A 17758-nucleotide genomic window follows, 5' to 3' on the forward strand; every position below is an offset into this window, starting at 1 on the left:
TTAAAAGCTCGTTGCAAATGAAGCTCGATGGCGGGTGCGAGCAGCTGGCAAAGTACGACGAGCTGTCGATAGTTATCTTCCACGGAATTGCAACGAAACTTTTCCGCGCTCTGAGACAATGAGAAAACTTTGGCGAATCGACTTCCCCCCTCCCCTTCACCCTTTCTCTTTTGCTCTTTTCCTTTGTCTTTCTTTTTTCCCTTTTTTTCTCCTTTTAGAGAAGAGATGGCTGCAACCGGTCGCGACGTAGACCAAGCGTCGGATATTTGAAATTTCCGTGGAGAAGTTTTGCGCGCATGAATTACCAAGCTGAACCGACGGATGCTGATCGCTCGTTATCATGCATGCAACGCGCGTTGAATTTTAACGGGAGCACACGCCGAGCTGCGAACCGGCAGAACGCGCTTCCTGACGGCAATCCGACGAAAAAGTTTAATTAAGTCGCGGGTAAGGTGTTTTGTTTGTTTCACGAGCAACTTGACTTGTCGGTAGCGATGATTTAGATTTCAAACTTTAGATCAGCGCCTCTTCGTCTCTTCGTGTTCTATCATAGCCGAGTAACTTTTCCATTTAGAAATTATGGGATTTGTTTAAGGAAGAGATCATCGTGCCTAAGAAATTGCCAATTCGAGTAACGTTAACAGATAAACAAAGGCAATTACGACTAACGTTTTATTCGCTTTATAGATCGCCACTGTGAGTAGAAATGGGTGAGTGAGATTTAATTTGTTTGCAACGACGACACGATACCGTTGTTTCGGCTAATTTATTTAATTGTATTTGCGATGAATACAATGGCGAAGCAATTGCGGTAAAAGCAATTATGAATCATCGTTTATGGCGTGGCAGATTACTCATTGGTCGATCGACTGATTGCATTTCAAGTTCCTGAATATTTCCGGGCGTTGGATGTTTGTTAAAGATTCATTTAACAGATACCATACGTCAACGAAGAATGTACATTGAAGTGACCTGCGTGCACCAGATCTGGCCTAGTAGAATTTTCAAAAGCAAGGTCTAATGGCATTAGGTCAGGTCAGGTCGTCCGAAAGGACACGGCTATATTTCAGATATCTACGTACCAACGAAGACCAAACTAAAAATGGCAAGAGTCTTCGATATTCGGACGAATATAAAAGAAAGCCCCCGAATAATCTAATTACTCACTAACATCGATGATATATTGTACCCTGGAAAATTCTAGTTCCGAAAAAGCTAACAGATATCGTAATGGAGCGAAGTGCGAAGGATCAAGTGTATCAACGAAGCAAACATAGTCGAGAAGCAGGGATTGTTGATTGTTGACTGTTGATTGTCAAATAAATTATATTGTTAAACATCGAGAGTATTTCTTGGGCACTTACATCTAACACCACCTCAAATCATTTTAACAAACATCAAGATACTTTATCATCGAGTTACGCGACACGCCCTATAAATTACAACGAAAACGTTTAATCGACGCAACGACAATCTCTATTTGCGCTTCTCCGGAACTCTAAACACCTGGCACAATGAGCGTACTTATTGTTCCGCCAAAAGCAATTATACCGTCTCGTAAGTTTCAACCTGGTAGGCCTCGCGCAAAGCAACTTCGAATCAAGTTCATTGCAAACGCGATTGCTAATGCCACGAGCCAACGATGTTAGATTCGATTTATTTCCACCGATTATACTTTTCAATGGAAACACGGTGACGTAACTGTCGTGATATATCGTAATACACGTCGTAATGTACGTCGCTGTTTCTACCTGGAATTTCACGGCCAGATTCAGACACGTTGGTATATATGTACATTCATTTGTCTAGCAACAAGCGTATGCATCATTCAAGCCTAAGCAAACAGCGACAAGTATTTCTGACACAACCTCGTCGATAAAGATCGGCCTGTAAATAGTCAAACTCCTCTTTCGCCTGTTAATCCTTCGCGCGACAAAGGAAAAAGTTGTCCGTATCTAGGCGTGTACCCTGTATATCTTCATTCACGTTTTCCATTCAAAGTTCCCGATTATCAGGAGTTTCGTTTTACGAGGCAACGCGGCTCTCGCCGGACCTTTTCCACGAACGAAAGCAACGATTTCCTTCAACGTTCTCTTCGACGTACATAGGCAACTTTTACGAGCGAAGCTACACGCTTTACGATGACGCGCCGAATTATCGCGTTTTTCTCCTTCAGCCTGTCCATTTCCTACCCTCTCCCCTCGTTTCGTTATTCCTGGAGAAATGCTTTATTCGCGATGAAATTGCATCGAGAGTTTTCTATGGGATGATCCTCAGCTTTTTTTACGATCGGCCACGTTTACGACGAAAAGAATCGCGTGACGCTAGTCATCGCCGCGTTGTTTCGACGCGACGAATTTCTATCTTTCGCGATACGCGTAAAATTCTATCGCCAGAATCCTCTTGCACGACCAAAAGCACGAACCATCCGCGCTCCGCTGCCACTTTTTCTCTTTTCTGTCCCCTTTTTTCTTTCGTCTTTTTCTCTTTCACCAAGAGAGGGAGGAGGTTAGAGAGCTTTTAAAATACGGGAGCAGAAAAAAGCCGAGAAGCAGCGGGCGTGGAAGGTAGGAAAAATTTGCATCCCCTGTATTTCGAGAGGTAAAACATTTTTTACGGGGCAAGTTCGTTCGGTTCGGAGCTTGTCGACAGCTTGAAACGTTGGAAACTACTGCACACGGCGAGTTGGCTATTCCGAGCTCGATACAGTGTCGTCGACTATGAATCTACGAGGAAGAGGATCAGGGTAAAAGGCTGGACGACAAATTTCGAACGACCGCGTTCAACCGGCCCGGATAATTCGAATTAAGGGGGTACTTGCACTTTCCACTGGACGGTGTCGTAAAACGTTTGCAAAATCGCGATAAAGATCATGCGGGACATTTTCCTCGGCAGTTTACTGAATTTTAACGTACCACTTTTGCCACGTAATTTTCTTCCTCTTTACCTCGCTTCTAATAGTTTAATTATAGGTCGTGTTCATCCCCAAACCTTTGACTCTAACGAAGATAACAAAGTGCTTGAGAAATTGCCAATTTACTAAATTATCGCGCAGATACATCGAGCGGTAACTTTTATGTATTTAGCACAAAGAGACCTACACATCGCGTAACCAGACCGCATTCTACGGAAATTGATAAAGTCTTCTACACACGTTACAACGAGAGAAACGGGGCATGTACCTCAAAAACCGTTCCCAATGCGTCGAGCGCAAGAAAGCGTCAAATAGGTCAGGCTTCGTTATCTTTCTTTCGCTCGTGGCCCCAATTCCTCAGCCACCGCTGGTACGCGGAATATCGAATCGACACGACGCGATACGCCACATCAACTGCAAGAAGATATCGCCGTAAAGAAGATGAAAAAAGAAGAGGAATAAAAGAAAATACAAAACGAAAAAAGAAAAGAGAAAAAGAAGAAAAGAAGAGATAGAAAAGGAAGTTGCCGCATTTGTACTCTCGATGAATTGTGCGTTCCTGGTGATTTAAAAATCATGATTTTCCTTGATGCGTATCTAGGCCGGCTTTTTCGTAAGCGGGTATTTCCGGATCGCAGCAGTTAACCGGTGATTTTGAATGAATCGCGACGAGTAATTCCTGTCTCTGGGCGTACGATGAACCGGTGTACGTCACCCGACACAACAATGTCAGCAATACGTCGAAGAGGAAACGGTGAAGCTATACGAGGAGAGAAAGAGCGAGAGAAAGAGCGAGAGCGAGGGTGAGCGGGGTGGACGAAAAAGGGAGAGAGAGATGGAAAGCAACGACTTCCGCCGATCGATTTCTGCGCTCTCGCGGTTAACTCCAGCGGGCTCCTTTATGCCACGCCTTCCCAGTTCGATATTTCGCTTCGTTATCGAACCGTTGAATCCAACCGATCGAAATCTATTCGCGATCCTTAGCCGCAGCTCTTCGTTCGCTACTTGATCGGTTCCACGGCTCGATTAATCGATACGAAATTGATATCCTGAACGCTATTACGGAATGATCGTGTTCGGTGACATGCAAGTTTTCGAGCTTTCGAATTAATTGGTTGCGGTTTCGTGAACTTTGACAGTTTTAAAGTAGCGATAAACCGTCTCGTGATATCCGCGTGTCTAGGGCAGCGTGTATTCGTTCGTGGTTCGTGCGGTGACGTTTGATCGTAACGATATTTTGGTAATTACACGAGGTAATAACGTTCGTGGTATTCCGTGAGATAAGTTCGCTCTTGGAAATCTTCGACTCCGTCGAGAAAAGAAGAAAACGGGGAAACCTGGCGCAGCGATAAAGCGCCGTAATACGACACGGACATCGTTGTTACGTTCGTACAATTAAATAGAAGCTTCGTGTTACAAGCACGAAGATATATTTTGCAGACGTCGTAAAGGTATCGTAATTAGTCACGAATTAGTTTGAGAAACGACAATTCTAAAACGAACGATTCATCGTACAATGGATTATATGGGTATAATGTGTCTCGTTGTTAGAACGCGATTGTTCGTCGCGTACATCGATCCACCTTTTGTCTCCGCGGAACGAAAAGCCCAAAAGGGAAACGTACGCGATCGGAGGAGGTGCATCGATAAGCAGCAGGGCGCTTGATAAAAGTGTACGCTTGCAGCGAAACGAAATTACGAGGACAGAATGGTGGCGGGAGGGGTAGGAAAACTTGCCGCGACGCTATTATCCGCGTTACAAAGTTAAACCGCAGCTGCCGTCTGTTACAAAGATTCGAAACGTCGATGCTCCCCGGCGAAAGAGAGTCGCCCTCTTTCAACGTCTCCCCTTTCCGCGTTCCTTCTGGCGCCGCGGCGTGCTCGTAACCTGAACAACGCCAAGAAAAATTTCACCGCTAAATAACGTAATTCCTTCCAACCCAGAAACCGGAATCCGGGATTCCAGTTTCGTTTTAGATTGGTAGCGATAGTTTCTAGCCGACATCTTTATCCATTTAACCGTGATTCGATTCTTAGATCACTACTTAGATTAGTCCATCGAATACAAAAGAATTCTCAGTCTCTAACGTGACGTTTAATATTCAAGAAATCGTAATATCGAAATCATCTGACTTCTGACTTCTACGTTTATTTGTAATGCTTTTAATCCTTTGCACTCGAGAGGCGACAATCCCTGTTTATGCTAGATTTCCACATCTTCAATTGATGAGAGTGCAATATTGGTTCGTAAATGGGTTCCTTAACTCTTTGTGTTCTTTGTTATGAAGTGTAAAGTGTTTGACTTTAAAATGCAGATGAAATATTTAATCCCATGTCTCTTCGAAACTATGGTTCCGACAACGTCTCCAACGTTAGTTCGGATTCGACGATCATGGCAAAAGTATTATAGCTTAGAAACCCTAAAAAAATGGTTTTCGGAAACCTATTTATAAATTAGCTGAAATGAAGATTTTGAAAGAGCTTGATTTTGAACTGCCGAAAAATGAGATCGATCATATTCAAGAATGCATCTTGGTGAATGCTGTATGAATTATCATAAAAGAAAATACAGAAATTAATATTGCAAAATCATATCTTCAAAGATGTAAATATAGATAAATTATTAGAATATAATGTTCTTGTAAGTTAATTTGTATATAAAATCAATTTACGCTAACTGTACGACACGCATCACGTATACGCTAAATCATACGGGGTAGCTGGTACGCCCGACCGAAAAAGTTCTCGAGTTCAAAGGGTTAATTAAAATTATCCAATGCCGATGTTCGTCATTTTGCTTCTTAATTTCTTCTTGATGTCGACTGCTACGCAAAATCACCGGACGCGCACGTTTCGCTCTGCGAATATCTTTAATTCTGAGGAATTGCGATCGTTATTCAAACATTCGTTTAATAACGTTCCCTTTAATACCGAATGAACATAAGTATTACGAGGGCATTAATTTTTCCTAGCTCGTTGACAAAGTGGAGCTAGAAGAAAGTGGAAGCCAAAGGTAGAAAGGAAGAACGAAGCTTGACTGTTTTAAATCTTCAAAGGCACTTCTCCATTCCGGAGAAGGAATCAGTCAGCTAAGGATCTCTTTCAGTTCTTCGTATTATCCTGGCTCTGCCGTCGAGCTTCGAGGAACCAATAACGTCGTTCAAGGAATGGTTACGGAATGCAAATACCGAATCCAGTTGGTCGATGGGAATGCCAGCCAGTTCCTGGAACCAAGTATCGATGAAAATCGCGGATTCCGAAACGATGGATTAATCCGATGTAGATCGATACCTATTGGTGTCAAATTCTATTCGAAGCAGGCTAGAATACTAGAAACCTTCCAATTATAACACTAATTAATTATTATTCGATCCAGTTTAACATCCGGTCTAATTATTATACGTATCGTTGGGAAGAGAAAGCGATAAGAAATATTGGTCGGAATATGCGATGTCGAAGAAAGTATATAATTGAAATTTTAATGACAAAGGAAATCGAGTGCCTATGAGGATACAAGAGGATTACATAAAATGTGTTGCAGTTTCATTTTTCACGTCGCTTAATTCCTATGCATGGCTGTTCCAAAGTGTGCCCTATATCATGCCAAAGGCGTTTTATGAAATTCCAAATAGGCAATCGGTGCCATTGATGCATTACCAAGCGACCATTTTGCAATTTTCCTCGTCATAAATTTAAAAAGATCGTCTCCGGTAAAGATAAACGAGCTCCTCCGTTCTATCTATCTTACGCGTCGACCACGTCTGCGAATAGTTCCTACCAAGGCTTGGCAATCCTCGGGAAACAGCAACCGATTAATACTATTTGCGCCATAATTATTAATCTTTCTTCCAACGAACACCCACGAACTCACGTATCGTGTATATTTCTTACAGCGACGAACACGAGTTAACGAGACTCCGCCGTTTGCCCGTGCTTGGTCTCTCTCTAGCACCATTCCTCGGATATGTAATTGAAAGTCGAGCTGGAAGAGACCGTGCACGAATCCAATTCGAACAATTTAAGTCGCGACAGATAAAAAATCGCGAGAGTCTCTGCCGTATCTTGCACGCCACAGTGATAAATTCACGGCAAGGTACTAGGTAAATATTGCCGCGAGCACATTAGCCGGAAGTTGGCCAGTTTAAATCCTAGAGAAGGACTTTAAGAAGCGAGACGGATTTACTGTTGCAGGGGGAAAAGAAGGAAGAAAAAGCACATGCGACGAAGGCGGATTGGGCTGGGTAGAAGGTGGAGCAGGGACGCGATTTTTCGACCAGATGCCACATCGTGTGTCTTCTCGTGGTAAACGCGACGATTTACAACGTTCCCAAAGCCGAATGCACCATGTGACCGAATAAACAGTACTGTCGACCAGATGCTTGGGAAATTTTTCTTTGGTCAACCTTTCCTTTCCGCGTGGTTTCCGGTGCCTTTCGATTACCGTGCTTTCTACGAGCGGCTCGTTCGATTCGATTTTCCATTCTCCCATTGGAATTTCACGTTCTTCGTGATAGGATACGCTGTTTTTTATACAATTCCATAATAGCTCGATCGATATCTTTTTTACCCGGTTTCGATGTTTTCGATATTGGAAGGTAGTTTTATGGTACGGAGATCGCAGGAGATTTTCTGATATTAACGTCACTTTACGATTGAAAAATAGTACCCTGATATAACGTACTCGAATAATACAAAGAATATTGACTCGACATTATAAAGTCAAAGTGGATTAAGTTGACCGATGAACCATCGCTTCGATGAATCACCGTTGTCGCAGAATGACCGTTCCAAATCCCTTGATTATTAGTCATTCGTCTTTATCGAATAAAAATAAGGACGCGAATACGTAAGAGTAAACCGTTCGGAATATAACACAAGAGAATAATGGCAAATGAAGATAAAAGTATCGAAAGAATAACAAATAATTGCTCGATCGATGCCGCTTTGGCTGCCCTATAGCTATCGAGCGGTCATTCAGAAGGTCGATGCCACATGACTTACGGTCATCGTCGCTAACGATAGTTAACTCTTTGCGATCCTGTACTTGCATATTGTATTTCCCTTGCGCGTTATTACGTAATACAGTAAAAATCGTATTAGGCTGTTTCATTTGTCTTTTCACGGTCGAAACGACGGTAATCTTCGTGGAGGAAAAATTTTAGGACACCAGCCAGAGGAGACGAACAACCTGACGTTCGTTTATTCGTAAAAAGAAATCCAACGCTTTAGGTTTAATATTACACGCGTTTTATGGTAATTATGTACTTTCCTCAGCGTCCATTACGTTTCACGTCGGACATTTGTTGCTAGATGCACGGGGATCGTACGCATTCCGGGACCAGGCTATAACGCTGTTTACGCTACTTTTTCTGGCTCGTTTTTAATTATAAAAGTTTCCCTTTAGCGACCCTTTTCGCGCTACCCAGTTCACCGATCCAGTGCAACTTTTAAAATGCACTCACCGATACGCGACCGCCTCGTTTCTCCCTCCAGAAAATAACCTCGCAATTTTTTCCTAACGTTCCTTGCAACGAATGTACGAATATTCTTCCAGTGTTTCCCTCGTAAAAGATGTAGGAAACGAATTACGTACGATGCACTTCGCTGGGAACTGTAAGCAAGCGTACAAATACGTTTTGCAGTTACTGTGCTATTGTATTTCATCGTTTCGTCTTTGTATCGTTATACTGCTACCGAGGAATTCGTTTATAGCGGGTTTCAGATCAGCCAGAGGTAAGATACGACTCATTCCGATAGTTGTTTTAGAAGCAAACAAACTTCCAATTATAAACCCATAGAGACATCTACGGATGGACAATCGTAGACGATCATCGAATCGGTCGCTTCTCATTGAAACTTCCAAAACGATTAACCAAATCGACCGAAATAAACCTAACTCTGATGCTGTCTCACTTTCGCGAAACAATCACCAACTTGTCTCTGACAACGCAAATTCTCGCTACATTTGAAAATGCCGCTTGAATCGGCTGGACGCGCTTCCTATCTCGATTAATCGCTTGCATATTCATTCGAACGATCCTCTAACCAGATAGAGGAAGAGGCGCGTTAATAAACGGCGTTGTTCAATCTCAAGTTACTCGAATAATTAGCGTAACGTGTCGAAGGCGGCGGACAACTGCCGTATCCGAGGGATAATTTATTTGTGCTCTCTTTCTGGCCGGGTAATTTTTCTTTTCATCAAGCCACGCGAAAGATAAAAAGAACGAGAGAGACGAAGATGCTATACCCGAGGCGCTTCTACATAGTTTGCTTTGCAATTCTACTGTTAAAAAGTCCCTGCCCTGAGCCTGCTTCTCTTCTCGCTTCCTCTCGTCTCGATCTCGCAATACTCTAGGTAACTTCGTGCAACGAGGCCCGAAGCGTTTGCACGGAAAATTCAACCTCTGAAAAGGAACGTCGTCGTCGTCGTCGTCGTCGTCGTCGTCTTCGTCGCCGCGGAGAACTATATTTCGCGATGTTAATTCAAAGATAATTTGCGACGGAAACCGGCTGAAAGTTGCTCCTTCCGGACCGTTCTTTATATCTAAATGATTATAACAGCGCTTTCAGCTACCCGGCGCCGCTTTTCACGTTTCTTCGAGCTTACAGGTTGACTTCACACGACTCGCGTTTTGTTACCAACGTTACGGGTGAAATGGGAAAATCGGCAAGAATAAAGTTCAGTTTGAATCGCTTGGACCGCTTGATTAAAATTTTATCGTGATACCACTCTGCGCGCCGACCTGAATCTTTCTTACTCGAAAATGTATCGATCGATAAACGTTAGCGAATCGACAAGTTATTGAAAAAGTCGCGTATTAGAAACTTCTATCGCACGGACGATTACGAGCTTCTTTGCAGCGTACAATGGCAATTTAATGAATCGAGCCTGATAATTGGACGAGCGCGATTCGAAATTAAATTCGTTCGGTGAGAAATTTCGCGAAAAAATCCAAGAGGATATAGGAGCAGCTACATAAGGCAGGTTTTTTGTCACTGCCCTGTTCATATATTTTCCTTCCCGTGAGCAGCCTAGAAAGAAGTTCCTTTTGTCGCAGTACGCCGAGTTTCGCCCTCGGCGTTTTTCCTCCGTGCTAGATTAACAGCACTAGAAACTCTTTATTCCTTCGGGATTAGTCGTTATCCAGTTCTAAATTCGAAAACGTTTACGTAATTTCGTTCGGCTTCGGTTATTGCCTCGTAGTTGTCCGATAAGCCGAAGAGAAAGCTTCGAAAGAAGTTATCTGGTGAGCTGTTTCCCGACCAGTCCCCACTTACTTCACTCTACGAAAGTGATTTTTGGAGTTTGTACAGACCATTTCCGCTCGATATTGCTTAATTTTCTCTCAAATTCGATATACGTATTTACCATATCATCTATCGAATCGTTTTACCATATCATATCGTTTTATACCAGAAGATTATGTCACATTACATAGAATATCTTTTTCCATACCAATATTTCCTCATTTTTTTTCCTTTCTGTTGAGGTTATTCGATGTGTAAACAGAGAAAACTCGTGGATAAATTTTAAGGCAGAAAATATATTTAAATAGAAGTGTAATTGTAAGTAAGAATACTATTTAAGCTGGTTCAGATCCGCTCGCTAGCTGTGTTACCCAATAACTAAAAACCCCGAAGCCAACGTCGCCTGTCTACCGTTTATGGTCTGTCTTTGTCGCAGTCTTTTGTCTACACGCTGTCGATGGCTTCAGTGCTTGAGAAAACTAAAAAAGACCAGATGTAGAGTTTTCTTAGAAGTGGTGACCACTTCAACACTTTCTAATTTTCATCATAAACCAACATGAACGCAACGATTATTAATACCACATAACATGGTAATTATAAAGAAATCACAAGTATCTATGTAGTCAACTTCGAGTACTCCAAAAATAGTGATGCAGCCTCGGAGCCCACCCATGTCTAACTCGGAGCAGCCATAAGACCAACCACACGAGAAATTCGTGTCCAGGATTTTTTCCAGTCAGTGCAGGTTGTTGGAAGCATAACAAGCTCGAACAACTGACTACTCGTCGATAATCGAGAATTTTGTCAATATATCAAACATCCGATATACATCGAAGCGCGATTATTTTTCCAATGCAACCCTAGAGCCTAACTCGTTCTCTTTTGCTTTTCCATTCGTTGAAACAACATCTTCCAGTAGAAGAAGCACGTGCGTAACACGTTTTGTCCAGAACAGAACGAATTCTCCCGTACGGATGAGGGTTTCAGATTCCCCGGCACGTTTTCAAGGCTGAAGAAGCAGGCCGACAAGCGAATAACGGGCTCCAGGAAGACTTCCACTCGGTCAGAACCTAGTGCCGATACCTTTTGTCTGGAAACGTCGGCTTTTTCTGCATTCTGTCGAGGCCTGAATAGGTCGGCCTCTCACCTTGCATACCGATCGTTTGTTTAAGCCCGAAGATGCGCTATACACATCGGCCACCGGCACCCGCCAGCTTCACGTATATGTATATAGCGATGCATCACTGCATTCCAATGAGCCACTCGGCCGTATTGCCGATTCAATAACGCTTCCGTTCGATTCAGCCGCGAAACACGCGTGCTCTGAGAGAACGTGGTCGCGTGTCACGCGAAAATCTCCTCGTCTCTGGAGAGCCTGCTCCTCGTGGAGAGGCTCGCACACTGCGACGAGCCTTTCACGGGCATCATGAATCACCGGGAATTTCAGTATGAAGCGTTTCTGCTTTCTTTTCTATACGGATGAGTTCCTGTGGATGGTTCCTTTCGTGGATCGTTGATAGATGTCAATGGGATGTTTGAGATTCCGAATCGTAACGAGAGGTATGTCATAGTGTATTGTATGTTAATAAATATGATTGACGTGTCCGATCGTATCCGGTGGTCTACGATAGGTAGCTACCGGAAGTATTTTCATTAAGAAGGCAGAGGTACGAAGGTACGAGGGTAAGAAGGCGAATTATCGATGGAACGAAGAGCGTGCAAGCGTCGAGGACTCGACCCGATCATTGTTTTATTTTAGTTTATTACTATACCATTGTGTCGATAGGAAGCAGCCTGTTCAGCGCAATCATTAGCTTTTGCACGCGACTTCGTTCGCGTGGACTACTAATGTACGCAACAATTTTCAAGCGAATTATATTTTTTTATGCTAACAATTGGGGTATTCCCTGTAGTAAAAAATATTAAATTACATGACGTGAAAAATAATCATCGTTGCTTGACTTTTAGGAAACGTGGCAGCACACACAACTCAGATGACAGGCTATTTCTCAGCTTCCACGAAACGGATCCAGATGAAACACACCCCGTTATCTTTCGTGGTCACTAGGCTATACGACAGAGAAAATCTCATCAAAATCCATTCAGTCGTTTCTACGTGATGCGAGTACAGAGGAAAGTTCAAAAAATTAGCTTTTCTCGATTCCATAGCTTACGGGCCGTTCCTGGTTCATTGATTTATTTTTTTTTTATTCGACGTACGGACACAACCCTTCTACTGTTTTATGTATAGATTACTCCGTCTTAAGAGTCCACAAAGACGACGAATTATATGCCGATACGTTACAACGATAGCCATCTGTATGATACAAATTATACATGTAGATAGAACATAATATAATTCATAGCTCGTTCATCGACTACGAATTGAGCGCGTTATGATGACTTCGCGCGTGATTTGAGTTCATTAGAAGCGAAGCGTGTACTAAGGGTAGTCGTAACTATTGATTGGCCCAATTATTTCCACCGAGTTAGAAATCTGGTGCGACGACATTTAAACGTTCTGACGATGTTTTCTTACTTTGTTCCTTAGTCTCCATTTTCTCATTCTACAACTGATTATCGATTGTTTCGATTATTAAGCGAAGAGTAGACATCGTACATCAATATATCCTGAAATTAATGTCGCAAGAATTACAATCCATGGAACCTATTCAACGAAGAGTGAATTTAATACGATACGCAGAATACAAGTACCTATTCATAAACTAACCCGCATATTCATATTTAACATCGTGTTAACAAGTGCTTATTAAAGCGTAAGGGATGGATTACCGCATAGTATTATAACATTAACTATGAAAATCTAAAGCATTACATTTAGTTGGGTACATGAAATAAAATCGTTAAACGATCAAAACGATTGGTCATCGGATGTGTTTAACAGTATCTCAATTATCTTAATTTCAAATGAAATAGACGAGATGACTGGATTATTTTATCATCCTGATGGCCTTCATGGTTTTAAATACAAATCTCAGAAAAACCGCATTAAGGAATAACATAGCGTTAACGCTTAATATCTTTGTGACTAAGAAGAAGGAAGAGTGGATTCGATCAATATTCTTTTTGTCACTATTCCTTCTACTTACATTCTCTAATTTTCCCAATGAAGAAATTCAAGAAATTCATACTTATAACATTGTGATAAACTGTTTCTTGATCCTTAATAGGTTAAGACGCGTGCTCAACGGCGAACCAGTTCGTGAACAGTTCACGAACAGTATTGGCAAGATACTCGCAAACATTTTGTATCCATTCTATGTCATACCATGTTTTATAAATATATGTGTTTGCAGATAATACGCAAACAAATGACAGACGACAAACTATTCGCGAGTACCAGTGAAGATACATCTTTACGAGATAACCTAACATTTCATTCGTTACTCGGCCGGTTGATTATCTTTGCTCGTGATTCAACGAAGAGGTTATCATTAACACAAACGTACCTCTGTTTCCAGATAACTGTTTTTATCACTATACACGACAGCCGAGAGTTAGTTTTCGGTCGAAAATATAAATTTTCCGCAAAACACGGTAAGTTTGAATGAACCGCATATTTCGGGACTAACCTTTCCATGCACACCGCTTAACGAAATGATACTGTCGTGTTCTAGTTTCACTGAAATTGACACCACTTTCAGTTGGTTTGTTATTGATTCGGAACATCTCGATAGAGAACTCATACCTCGAACAAAAGCGAACTAGAGTTTTGCTGCGTAGCAACGTTACGTGAAACGCAAATTCTCTGTTGACACACAGGCGTTCTGTTGGTTTTAAATCACTGAAAAAAAATAAAAACTAGCAAGAAACAACGAGTCCGAAGTGCCAGCATGTTACTAATGTAGTGTACACAGTTTACACACACCTGTTTTGATTTTTTCCGCTGTTTACTAACCTATCTTGCCGAGTACGTACATACAAGGATAAAATTTCGCGTGAAAGCCGTGACTATCGAAGTATACGTACATTGTATATACATATTTCGTGTTTAGTTCTTCGTTTCGATGTATAGATTTGAACGACTTTCAGTCGTTTTAACAGCGTAACTCTTATTACAAATCGATTAATCGCGATTCCACGATTCATCACGTTCGTGCCGTAAGAAGCATTAAGGTTAGTAACGTCGTGCGATCTGGGTTGCCCTAGCAACGAAAAAAACGCGCGAATAACACCTGTACTTGCTTTACAGTTCTCAATACGCCTCGTGTCGTTTTTATTGCTTATGAAACTCCTCAATAGTCTTTACGAAGCTTCCTACCACTACGATTATTAAGTGAAATATAAAGCTTGCATTAAAAAAATCAAAATAAAGAAAAAAGCAAGCCTTTATCAATATACGTTTGTACTTTACAAAAAAGGTATTGTATCACAAAACCACCATTGCAAATCCATCAAATTTCTGTGGAAGATCACGAATTGAATATTATTATTCTGCTATCTTTTTGGTACTATTAGCAGATGCTTTGGAACAAAGAAAAGTACACGACCAGAGTTCCTGTAGGATCACTTTATATATACATATAGGTTATACATTAACACGCATGAATATAGTAAAGTCATAGATGAAGGTGAGTCATAGTCAAAGGATGCTTCACAGATGGTTCATGCAACAGATAAGGCTCGTTAAAGACAACTACTGGAGCAATTTAAATAATAATCGTAGATGACATGAATAGTCAAAGATGGAAAAGATATTTTCTCTTAGTAAAAATAATTACTGGGAAATCGTTAGATAAAAGGTTAACGTTCGAACTTGAATAATTAATTGTAATTAAGTATGTGCATAGCAGTCAGAAACGTACAAGACAAAAGTAAGAACTACACACGGAGGAATTTTCCTAAAACATTGATGTATCTATGCAGGTTAGTCGCTAGTAAATACGATTGATTGTTCAGCCGATAAATAAGTTAGAATATTAACAATTTCTCATTACGTAAAAAGTCACTGACTCAGCGAATCCTATCCTAATCTGAGACGATTGCGCGCACTGCGATTCTTCGGTTCCCACAATCTGTCCAGCGTATTATGATTATCCTGCTGTCGGTCACCATGCCGACTTTCAAGAGAACACACGAAAAAATGTCGGATTCGATGCGAGACGAGCGACAGCTATGTGTGCTTTTAACTCCTTGTTCACCTTTGACTTCCTCTTACAAGGAAAAAGAGAATATTCTTGTTAAAAATTCAACTGGAAATATTGGAAATACAGTAGCGTGCAGGTTATATAGCGCGGTGAAAGAAGAATTTGCTTCGCGTTATTGCGCGTTGTCACGCTACGTTTAATATTATTTTTCTATTGAGGTTAAGAGGTGTATCATGAGTGGAATTGTTTTTATGCGAACTGACTGACAGTCGAAATAAACCTATGCTTGTCGTTCAATCTAAATAGACTTTTGCCGGTTAGTGGATCGTGGATATTTTGTACGGTAAATCTAATATATAACTTACATTTCAAAGTAACGAATTCAAAGTAAAATGTTATTTTTCGTTAACTCTTCCAAAGTGACAATGAACTTAGTTTAAATCGTGTCCACGAAAGAACAGTCGTAGTATGTGTATAATAGGTATAAGTATATTAATAGGTTTTTCGTAACTTTTATAAAATCACTAAGATTTCAGAAATACCTAATAATCTTGAAGTTTATAAACTCAGAGAAGAAATTAGAATGAAAATGCTTCTTGTTCGGATGCTTCGACCATAATCCATCACAAGCATGACTTGATATTATAAGACAAGGCTAATTTTACTTTAGCGAGATTATCTTTCCGTCTTTTAAGCCAAGCAATAGTGGTCAAGGTAACCGGTAACATTTTCTATGTAATGTATTCATAGAAAGAAAAGTGCACAACAAGTCTCATTATTGTAATTCGCAGTGCGTGAAATGCCAAACACCGAATCTTCCCTTTGAATATATTCGTAGCACTTACTTGTCATTTTCATGCGTTTCTTTTCAGGATCGGTTGCCGGCACGATAGCCTTGAGAGAGGGTGCGTTTCACGAGGTGCCCGCATAGTACGGCGCGTATACTTCTCGATTTCTTTGAATTTTGTCTCGTAGCTAGACCAAAAGTCCACCCTCGTTGTTAGGGAACATGCACGTAAAGAGGAGACACGTAATACAACGGAACGACGACGCCGCGAGAGACAAGCGTGGAAAGAGGCTGCTATACACACCCGCATGCGATCCCGTACAAACCGTAACCTTACACGAACGTCGCGCCAAGTGTGTACTGTGTATCGATCCCGAGAGTACACACGAAGACAGCTCTGAGCGCCACCACGTTCTCTCTCTGTCTCTCGTAGAAGAGGCGCTGTCTCTTGTTGTTGCTTTCGTTAGAACGCCGACGGTTACTTAGACCCGGTACGTATTTCAAACATGAGCTTGGAAAGAAATTATTGAAACTCGATCGCACACCACACCAATCTTTTCGTTTCCATGCAACATCGGCTAACAATGAGAACAAGGACATGGTTAAAGGCTTTTCACGCGACTTATTCGCCGGCTCCGTATACCGGTTATGATCGTCGAATAAATCCAAAGGATACGTATCGTTGTTATGTATTTAGGTAGCTATTAAGTGAAAAGGTTCTCTTACCTTAATTTTCAGTGAATAATCTGAACACTGACACACAACGATACAACACACACTCCACACCCGACGAAGGTTCGAGCTCGACTGAAAGTCTTCGCGGAGTGGGTTGGCGGGTGGCGCCACGGCCAATCCCAACGTACTAACACGCAATTCCATCTTCCTCGTAAGACGTATGTACAGTTCGCTCCGACGAATTGTTCCGCTCGAGGTAAATATCGAAGAGAAAACACTTCTCCTGTTCTGCACACCCTTCGATTAAACGCTCGATGACATTGTTTGCTGTCTCTAACCCTATCCAAGATCCCAATTGTGCCCTGACGTGTTGAATAAGAGAAGCTTCGTGATATTCTCGTAAATTGAAACGATCTATTCGAGCAGACCGTGCAATATAGGAGCCACTTGACTCTCTTTGCTCTACTATGCAAGGAATATGTATGAATTTCGATGTATTATGAACAGCGATACGTTTCATAGCTTATGCTTATGGATTTCTCGTATCTCTTCGCGTATACAATAAACGTGCAGAGTGTGCTGCATTATACATGCTGTGATTTAAATATTCCTAAGCGCCTGATATCGGTATGAATCGAGTTGAGAATCGAGATATTGAAGATATAGATTACATTATCGATTATTACAAGATAAATCCTGATATCATTTTTAATCTTTTCTCTTCAATATTAAAAATTTCTGTATTAACTAATTTAACCTCAACATTGATCGAATCAAATGATTGTTTTGAAAAATGTTTCTAAATAAGTTGGATTCAAATAATAGTAATAATGTAACAACGTAAGTGACTGTAATTTGATAAAATATCACAATTGTGGTTAGCTATTAGAACTACTAATAATCAATACATCGTATGAAAAGATGGAATACAATGCGAAAACGCTAGATAAGTTTAAGAAGATTTAGATTTTAGAATTTATTTTCAAATGCCTGTATTTCTTTCTTATGATGTTATAAATTTTTTTC

General features: G+C 41.2%; 1 protein-coding gene across 3 annotated transcripts in view; it reads right to left on the reverse strand.

The window, feature by feature from the left end:
- The window catches only part of tty (tweety), a 46062-nt gene extending 28957 nt beyond the window's left edge, over positions 1-17105 (reverse strand). Inside the window, exon 1 of one of the 3 annotated variants that reach the window (XM_033328095.2) lies at positions 16784-17105. The gene's annotated coding sequence lies outside the window, so the exon portion shown is untranslated. Of the gene's footprint in view, positions 1-16115; positions 16418-16783 lie in introns of those variants that run through there. The other 2 variants (XM_033328092.2, XM_033328093.2) reach the window with 2 other exon arrangements.
- Between the last annotated feature and the right edge of the window lie 653 nt (positions 17106-17758).

Source organism: Bombus vancouverensis, chromosome 1, assembly GCF_051014615.1.
Source record: "Bombus vancouverensis nearcticus chromosome 1, iyBomVanc1_principal, whole genome shotgun sequence".
NCBI lineage: Eukaryota > Metazoa > Arthropoda > Insecta > Hymenoptera > Apidae > Bombus > Bombus vancouverensis.